This window comes from Drosophila virilis, unplaced genomic scaffold (assembly GCF_030788295.1).
Source record: "Drosophila virilis strain 15010-1051.87 unplaced genomic scaffold, Dvir_AGI_RSII-ME tig00001925, whole genome shotgun sequence".
Lineage (NCBI taxonomy): Eukaryota > Metazoa > Arthropoda > Insecta > Diptera > Drosophilidae > Drosophila > Drosophila virilis.
In genome coordinates, this window is record NW_027212869.1 from 225,499 (window position 1) to 236,236 (window position 10,738).

Here is a 10,738-nt window from a genome sequence, read left to right on the forward strand (position 1 = left end):
GCTTTCGGGCCTTTGTCAATACCTGCGGCCTCCTCCTATTTGGTCTGAGTCTGGGTGTCCAACCTTTGAAGCAGCGTGTGGACTATTAGACATCCAAACTGCGAATTGACCTTGTCCGAGGACTCACGCAGTCTTAAAGCCGACTCCGAATCTACCCTCTTGAGCCCAAGAATCTCATTGAAGGAAAACAAGACGTTTGTTACTAAATCTTCTATTTAGGATATCCAGAGCCACAGGAGAATTGGCACCGGAAAACTCCACAGATCGAACCGAATCCAACGCAGGGCCAGACAAATATGAACGAAGATGCTGCAACCTTTCAATGTTAGACAGCTCGGTATCCTTGTCGACAACTGACTCAAGCATCGCGGTAAAGTGCTAATATTCGGTATAACCACCGGAAAATGTTGGTAATTTGAGCTCGGGAAGGCGCGTTCTGTTGGCTAAGATCAAGGTTTGGCTTGGCAAATCCTCATGATGAAGAAAGGTTGAGTGGGGCGGGCCGTTAGTTTGACGACGCTAAAAGTTTACGCGAACGCGAGCTTCAACCATGACGATTAACTCGTCAAGATCATCGCGTAGTTTTCTGCCAATTTCATCGAAATTAAGCTCCTCTAGACTTAGTTTGTTCAATTAGCAAAAGGCGCACTACTTAGTCGACGGCATAAGAGTTGTTATACAATACACTAGGCTCGCTCGAACAATGCAACCGCTTTGCGCTTAAGAAAAGACACCCTGTCTTACTGCATATCATCTGTTTTCTCGCCTTGCATTATTTTTTAACAAGCACAAAATCAGAACACCAAACTGAGCACACAACATGCGGCGAATTGTGCAGCTGCTTATGTACAAGCGTATGTATATAAGCTGATCCGGTGAATGACCGCGCATGGGGAAGAGCGCGAAAGTCAACTAGCGGCGCTTATGTTTATGCGAATATTTGGGAGCTGTAAATGGTCAGTTCACACAGCCAGTTGGCACTTGCCTAATTATAACAATTTACGATGATTATGTTCTACTTGAATAATCACAATTTTAATTTGCAATAGATTTATTTTGCTTGTGTGCACTGCAATGTTAAATCTCGCCGGGGCCTCCAAATGTGGAGTTACTAATGTTTCTTAGCAACTGTTTGGAACCTAAACCAAAAAATAAGTACATTTTGGTCTTTCACAACCGTTATAATTCAGTTTATTAGGCAAATTTATGTTGATTATAAGGATATTTGGCTGTGGCTCAGAATTGGTTCTTCGCTTCTCCTCGATCAACAACGAACTGAGAGAGCAGACAAAAAAGGAATATGCAATTTATAGCAGCTGCGACAAGTGCAAGAAAGGCTTGCCCACCTTGTTTATAATACACAGCTGTTCCACTAGACCAAAATTACAACCTCCTCTTATGTTTACATGAATGTTTGCTTATGCTAATTTGATGAGGCTTTTGCAGAATCCAACAAGGCTTCTAGCATTTAATTTCATAATGTAATGTATGTATAATCGATTGAATAATGAGAAAGACACTTGGTTTGTTGACCATTAAGAAATAAATTATTAAGTTAACTAAACTAATCGGTATCAGAGTCCGGAGGAAGTACGAATATATACGCGACACGAACACGGTTATCCTTGCCAGTTACAACAGACTCTACACGCCCTAATTTATTGTGTTATGGCGGTGAGTTATCCCCATGTGTGGTTATCATACAATACACAATGACACAATAGATGTCCGATACTGGTCAACGACGGGCAACCATGCGCTTCAATGATTCGAAACTAAAACTTAAACGATTTCAATGTAAAATGCCGACTAATATGGACGTATTCGAAAATATGTGTTTACTGTACCGCAGAAGTCGACTCCAAAGTAGCGAAATGGTTTGCCTGCGAATAAGCGCTCCGGTGGTAGGGAGCCCATGACTTGACGAAGTAGAACTGGATGATATCTGTCACAGTCTATTAAAGAACGAACAATGCTGCTAAAGCTCTTGCGTTTACGACCCAGAATTGAAGCACCAGCAGTCCAACTATGGTGTAGATGCCGAACATAATTGTAGACAAATTGCAATTCCTTGTGAACGAATAAGGGGTGCCTTTGACGAGAGGGGATATCAGCATGGTCGAGTCTGCTCGAGTCAGCAATTGCAAGTCTTCCTTGAAATAGTGCTGTTGGATGATCCGGATAGTGCAGCGCAACGCGTGGCAAAGGTCTTCTGGGAATGGCGGCGAACTTTCAACAGGATGTTCCTTTTTTGCAATAAGGTGAAACCGGAATTTATATGCCATAATTCGAAGCGCCCGAATGTATATGAACTTGTTCCGTTCTGTAAGGTTCCATTTTTGAGCATCGGGAATGTCCATGTCAAATCATTGTCGAATTGTTGTCAGGGCATCTCGCGGAATCACGCAGAAACTTAAGACCCTTAAACCAAAATGAGTGCTGGAGCTCATTAGTTGGATATCCCGTGACACGATGTGAGCAGAGTTGACAGTACATGTCTTTACTTTTCATCTGCTGTTTAGTCTTGTAAAATAGATAGTCTAGACTTGACATACAGGTAGCTTGCCGATTAATACAAGACCGTGGAACACACATACGCGCAACAGCCGTAAGCACGTAAGCAGAAAACTTGCTTGTATATCTGTGAGCTCAGCTTACAAGCAATAACGGGGTACTGAAACCGATGACAATTCCTTGAGAGACGCTACTAAATTTCTCCTTGCTTGTAGGAGTGATTGCGGATTGCAGATTCATCCCAGACAAGTTTTAGCAGCCATAGCTCCTGTATGATGACTTTTAAGACGATTATGATGGGCAGCGCGAAGCAGTCGAGAGAACGGTTTTATTTGTGCCTGCTGAATATAATTTTTTGGGCCTAAATTGGGCTGATGGCGGGATGATTGGAGTGCCAGTTAACTAATGGGAAGTGTGACCTCATTTTTAATGTTCTGTAACTCAATGAGCTCGTTGCTCCGCAAAGCAGATCATCAACATAAAACAATGATTTAGAAATGGATGCGCGAATGGGAATCTCGTTCACATGCAGATCTGCTAGATATTGTATGCTGCGAACTGCTGAATATGGGGCCGAGGCCGTTCCATACGTAACTGTATTTAGCTCAAAGGTCTGCAAATCTGCCTCAGGGGATGCTCTCCAAAATAAATATTGAAATGTTCGATCCACTGGGCTGACTAAGACTTGTCTATACATCTTCGTCATGTCCGCTGTGATGGTGTAACGAACCAATCAAAAGCGAAGGAGAAGTATATACAAATCTTCTTGGAGTGTTGGGCCAACGAGAAGCAAAACATTCAATGAATACTGGGATGATGTAGTGCATGAGGCGTCAAACATGACTCGTAACTTCGTTGATGCACTGCTGGGTTTTAATACACAATAATATAAAAGATTTTTGCCAATGGATTCCTCCACAGAAAGCAAGCACGTTGAACACTTCTTAGACATAATCCATCCAAGCAACGATTTTTGAGTGACTGGCAATTGTCTCCGAGCTGATCTACCAGGAAGGTAATTAATCCGACCAGATCTGTGGAAGGTATCATCGGCAAGTGGCGTATTGGCGGGCAAACTCCAATCTGACGTGTCGATTTCAGAATCCGGCTGGTAGGCAATGTGAGACGTTATGCAGAACTGTAGCGTTACTTCAAATTGAGGATAAAGATTAAATTCCAGTCAGTTGTTAATTTTAGTCGAGGACTCCCTTATGCTGCGAAAATAGAACTATTGCTTATCACGGCGTATCTATTTTGCTAGTACACCCCTGATGAATTCTCAATAGTACAGAAGTTGTAGAGGACACTTGCGCTATGTATGATGGCGATGATGATGCGGTTGGCCAAAATATAGTACCGTGTGACGGCGATTCAAGCTACTTCGATGCAGTTAATGCAAAGTCCAGTATTTTATGCGACTCCGTACTTGAGTTTGGTACTCATACACAGAGTATTAATGATAAAGAAAATTTTAGTCTGTAGCGGAGAGAAAAATATTGAAACAATATAAGGACTCACTCTTACCCAAGCCCACTATACAAGAAATTTGTAGATTGCCGAGACGCGAAGCTGAAAAGGGGGAAATGGGGCCATAGGGTTAATTCCGCCACAGAGTGGTTATTTATTCTGTTAAGTATAAGAGGAGCCGCTGGGATCGCTCCGCTGCGGTTAGGTTACTGTCGGTCTGCGTGATGGGTGCTACTGGGGCTCACCGCCGCAAACGAAAGCCTGAAAATTCACAATTTCTACACAGACAACACGCAAACACCATTTTACTTTGCATACATCCACTTTCGATTCATTCTCTTGAATTCTTTAGCTTTCTTAGCCCTGCTGCACCGTCAATTCCCTAAATTCGGCCCTTAGTCAGGTATGGACGTCCGATACTCACGCTCGGCGGTTCCAAAACGAAGCTGGCGATCATCCTCACCGTCTTACGACCCCTTCATGCCCTTTTCACCGTGCGGCGAAAGCTATCTACTTAAACTGACCCGCTCCTACTGTTTTTATGTTTAGGTGTCAGAGTTGCCTATGATTATATTTATTTCGTAATCGATCTCTCTTAACTTAAGTCCTTTCCACTTCCTGACCTGTTTCGGGACGATGCAGTGCCCACTATACTCCATGGGTAGGTGCGTATGTGTTAATTGGACACCATCCGCAATGCGAGGTATCCCCGATTCCTTCGTTCTGTCACTCGCATAACGGGCCTTTTAGTTCGAGATAGCCGGGATTTATAACGGAGCTAGAACGTGGGCCAGAGTCTGACTCTGATTTCGAACGTTTATCCCATTCGATTGGGTCAGGTTCGATATGGGCTTTGTGCTTCGGGGTCCTTGTGTATTTGGTCCTAGCTTGGCTAGCCGAGCCCACATTTTGGCGGAGTGGTTATTTAATCTGTTAAGGAAAAGGGGAGCCGCTGAGATCGCTCCGCTGCGGTTAGGATAGAGTCGGCCTGCGTGATGGGTGTTGCTGAAATGTCTCAGCCGCAAACAAAAGCCTGAAAATTCACAATTTTATTTACTTTCATTTATTCTTTTGTTTTCTCTAGCTTTCTTAGCCCTCCTGCACCGTCAATTCCTAAATTCGGCCCTTCGTAACGTACGCACGCCCGATACTCACGCTTGGCAGCGGCGAAAACTATCTGCTTAAGCTTACTCGCTCCTCCTGATTACATATTTAGGAGCCATAATTGCCTATAAATATATTTAATTCGTATTAGATCTCTCTTAACTTAAATCCTTTTCGCTTTTTCTCATAAATGAGTATTATACTCCAATTAGATTACCTTTCTGTTAGGCATTCGCGTATGTTACGCGGTATGGATACTGCCCTGGTAATTACGACCTCTTGACACAACTCGTACATTAAGCCACATGTGCATGTTAAAACAAGTTAGAAGTTCTAGTCAGGAGCTCCCGACTAGATGATACCCTGAACCCTTTTCTTCCTACATCAAATGCATATATATATTCTATTTTAGAAGCAACATGTCATGTTTCGTGACTCTAGCTCCTATTATTTACCAAAATTGCCCAAAAAACAGGATATCGATATCGATTTTTATCGACTGCTTGGAAACGGAGTAAGTTATTGATTATCCGAAATAAGCTCGATCTGCGCAAGCACTAGGAGCACCTACAACTAAAGTGAAGTCTATAGCTCTTATATGCTCTGAGATCCTTGCGTTCATAAATACGGACGGACGGACGGACGGATGGACTGACGGACATGGCTGGATCGGCTCGGCTATTGATGCTGATCAAGAATATATATATATTATGCGGTCGGAGATGCTTCCTTCCTTCTGCCTGTTACATACATATGGATTTTGCTCAAATACAATATACCCCTTTACCCATTTATAATGGGTTCATGGTATAAATATGTGACGAATACAAACCAGAGGAAACAGCTAATTTCTTATTATTTAAATTCCACTAATACTTTAGCGGTCTTAAAGGAATAGTTCTATTGAAACAATTAAGAGCAAAAGTAGACCTTGACAGATAAATTCTTCAAATACTAAAAACAAAAATGCCGGGTAGTTCTTACATTCGGGAGACGCAACTGGCGATGGAATGACTATCTCAAACAGACTAGACATAGCCCCCTTAAGTTTTAGCATGGTGGTAGTCACCAACAGATACACATACAGATGCAGCAACTATCAATCACTTTGACGAACCATTAGACGTTATTCAGGTTTTGAACAAAACCAGTATTTCTAAAAGTAAAGAAATCGAGTATTATGGACATGTAAAAGCAGATGGTGTTAAACCAAATCCGTCAAGATGAAAGCTAAAAAGGAAATTCCCTTAAACTAAATACTGTCGTTAACCAACCGTAGGACAATTCTCAGTGTCGTTTGTCCTTTTACATAAGTTGATTATTGGCGAAATCCGATATCTGTTTCGTCTAGACCAACCAGAAATTATCGCCCCTTATTCCTCTACGTGCATAACAGACTACGCTATACGCAATCCATTTCGCGTGCTATGTAAAAATTATGCTAATTTGCATCACGTTTTCTCTACCGAACTTTCTCTACTACTAATAAAATCGTTGCTTTCAGGAGACCTTCGGGAAGTCACCGACCATTCCCAGCTATAGGCAGGGGCATAGCTTGCCGGAAAGGCTGCACATTTTCCCCCACCGGGTCGGTGAGTTCCCATTACTTTTCTCTCGGTCCTATCTACTTAACACATTTTATATCTAGCTTACTTTTCTTTACTTTATTAAAAATATTCTTATTTTCTTTTTTCCCATATATTGTATTTGTATAAAGTGTGTAAAAAACACGTCAGTTCTGATTGATTTCGGTTTTAAAATTGTCTTTATTCAAAGTATATATAATTCACTTAGCCTATGGATACATCTATATACTTACGCTGTTATTGGTTGACAGCTACAAAGAGAAGTAGATTGAGTAGCTTGCATATACCTGTGTTAGTGAGCATATATGTTGCTCATAAAAAGCATAAACGGTCAGCTAGAGGCTAGTGATTGCGCTGCGTAACATGATCCAGAGCCAATATATAAAGTGGCTTATTTGGTGTTGGAATAAGAGTGTTCAGGGTATTCCCTAGTTGGGAGCTCCCGACTAGTACTTCTTACTTGTTTTTAAATTATTTGGTTTTGGAATAAGAGTGTTCAGGGTATTCCCTAGTCGGGAGCTCCCGACTAGCACCTCTCACTTGTTAATTTTCTACTATGGGCACTGGCTTGCGTAGCGCTACTCGTAATAATATAAATTTTTTCTTGCCCATATTTTTAATTGATTTGATTGAAATTAATTCAAATACCTTTTCGCTCGGTGCCAGTTTGAGTTGACTGATCTCATGTATACCGGCTTCTTTTACAAGCCTTTGGAAAAACTGACCTAAGTCAAATGGTCCATGTTCTACAGATCGCTAACATTAATTCTTGCTATAACTTTTCTTCCACTACTTTTCGAGCTTCGTCATTACAAATGACTTCACATACGTTGGGCTTAGAAGCATTCTCAAAAGTTTGCATGGGTAACTCTACTTGATCTTTTCCTACGCAGGAGTTTTTCTGTTTACTTTGGTGCCTGGTAGTAACTTTCAGGACATTTTAGATGTAGGTTCTCCTAGTGTCTCCGCAGAACGAGTTTGTTTCCGATTATCGATAACCTTCTTCGTTTCCAAGCAATCGATAAGAATCGATATCTGGTTTTTTGGGCAATTTTGGTAAATACTAAGAGCTAGAGTCACCAAACTTGACATATAGCTTCTAAAAAAGGATATATATAGTGACATATCCATAGTCGCACCCACCCTTTAACATAACTTAGCACATAAGCATAAGCACAATTATAAACATTTCCAATATTGTAAACAAAGAGCTTGGTGATAACATCGACATTGGTCAAGATCAAACTGTCCCCCTTTGGTAGACATAAACAATTCACCCTAAATATCACGCCACTGTAAATGTTCCCATCAGAGCACTATCCCACGCATAATTGCTGACGCAGCTCAAACTTCACTCAATTTTGACTCAAACTCTCTCAAAAAAAAGTGTATTACACCAAGATGACCAAGGAATTATCAGAACAACACCTCAACCAGGCCCTTTCACAACTTAGACAGGTGCCAAGCTTTGACGGATCAACGGATCAACTAAACGCCTTCATTAAAAGGATAGATTACATCCTACACCTGTATCCAACCCGAGATGTTAGACAACATAGCATCTTATACGGAGCCATCGAATTCCAAGTCACAGGAGATGCTCAGAGAATATCACAAAGGACAGCAGCCAACACTTGGCAGGAGTTGAGAAGCGCATTGATTGAAGAATACAAAGTGCAGACACCATTTGAAGAACTCCTTCGACGCTTATACAACACGAATTACCAAGGAAACGTCCGTAAGTTCATCGAGGAGCTCGAGAATAAATCTTTTGTAATAATAAATAAGTTAGCACTAGAAAATATACCTAGCAATACAACCCTTTATACAAATGCTATGAATAACACAATCAAAGATGTTATTACAAAAAAATTACCAGATAGGCTTTTCATGATGTTAGCCAGACAAGACATTACGTCGACACAAAAACTAAAGCAAGTAGCTCAAAGAGAGGGATTATATAAAAATAGCGTTACTGAAAAACCTAAAAATAATAATGTTCAGGGAAATCCAAATAACAATCGTAGGAACATGGGAAATTATCAGCAAAATGCTAACCCAACCACCATTTCAAGTGGTTATTCCAACACGAATCAGAGTTATCACGCACAAAATAAACAGCACAATAAGTCCGAAGACAATCAGAAAGCTCACCACGAGTTCCAACAGAAATTAAGGTAGATACCAAAATCCCTTAAACTACCAAAATCAGTCCCATTCACGCTTGAATGCACCAAACCCTCCGACTAAACGTCAAAGAGATAGTAACAGTGGGCAGATGAAAATGGATACATCCGAAAATTTTCATCAGCAAGCCTCGGAACAAACAGAAGAAATCCATTCATAAAATTAATTATGAATGACGAAGTTCTAAAATGTGTCATCGACACAGGTTCAACCATAAATCTAATGAAAACAAACCGCTTAAATTTTCCAGTTTACAACGAAACATTAAAGGTTCACACCATAAATGGTGTTATTGAATTAAAACAAAGTATGCGCTTAGGAGCAAGCAAAATTTGTCCGAACAAACAAAAATTCTATATTCACGACTTCTCAGAGCATTATGATGTTCTGATTGGGAGAGAATACCTTGAGGCATGTCAAGCAAAAATAGACTATGCACAAGGATCCGTAACCTTAGGAGAATTTAACTTTTGTTTTAGATATAACGACGAAGAGGTCGAAGAGGACATGACCGCACAAGAGTGCCTTGATCCACCCTCAACAGAGGACAGACCATTTAACTTCGCTATTAATAATGAATTAATAGAAAACAATGAGTTTAGGCTAGAGCACCTAAACTCAGAAGAAAAAGAAAAAATAAAAAAAGTTTTACATGAATTTCGTGATATCCAGTACCATGAAGGTGACAATTTGACTTTCACTAGTACAGTTAAACACAAAATTCTAACAAAACATGAGGACCCAATTTACAAGCGTCCATACAAATATTCTCAAATATACGATGAGGAAGTAAATAAACAAATAAGCGATATTATAAAACAAAATATCATACGTAAATCCAAATCCCCTTACTGCTCACCAGTAATAATCGTTCCAAAGAAAAACGATGCATCTGGAAAGCAAAAGTTCCGGTTAGTCATAGATTACCGCAATCTCAATGAACTAACTATTAATGATAAATACCCTATCCCGATCATGGATGAAATATTAGACAAACTTGGAAAATGTCAATATTTCACAACCATTGATCTAGCCAAAGGCTTCCACCAAATCCAAATGGATCCTGGTTCAATACCCAAGACCGCATTCTCGCCTAAACATGGCCATTACGAGTACACTCGCATGCCATTTGGTCTTAAGAATGCACCTGCAACGTTCCAACGATGTATGAACAATCTCTTAGAAGATTTAATTTTTAAGGATTGTCTGGTCTACTTAGACGACATTATTATTTTTTCCACTTCATTGGAGGAACACATTTTGTAGCTACAAAAGGTATTTAAGAAGCTTAGAGAAGCTAACTTAAAACTACAGTTGGATAAATGCGAGTTTATGAGAAAAGAAACTGAATTTCTCGGTCACATCATCACAACTGAGGGTATAAAACCAAATCCCAACAAGATACAAGCAATTGTCAAATTCCCAATTCCAAAAACCCCAAAAGAAATTAAATCATTTCTAGGATTATGAGGTTTCTATAGGAAATTTATACCAAATTTCGCTAATATAGTAAAACCATTAACACTTAATTTAAAAAAGGGAGCAAAAATCAATATAAAAGACAGAGACTACGAACTAGCGTTTGAAAAGCTAAAAGTAGTCATAACATCCGACCCAATTTTAATATACCCTATTTTCGAAAAACCATTTTCATTAACTACAGACGCGAGTAATATGGCAATAGGGGCCGTCCTTTCGCAAGAGCATAAGCCTATATGCTATGCAAGTAGAACTCTCAACGAGCATGAGTTAAATTATTCAACGATTGAAAAAGAATTATTAGCAATCGTTTGGGCCACTAAATACTTTAGGTCCTATCTCTTTGGTCGACAATTTCAAATCCTTAGTGATCACAGACCACTCGTCTGGTTAAATAATAT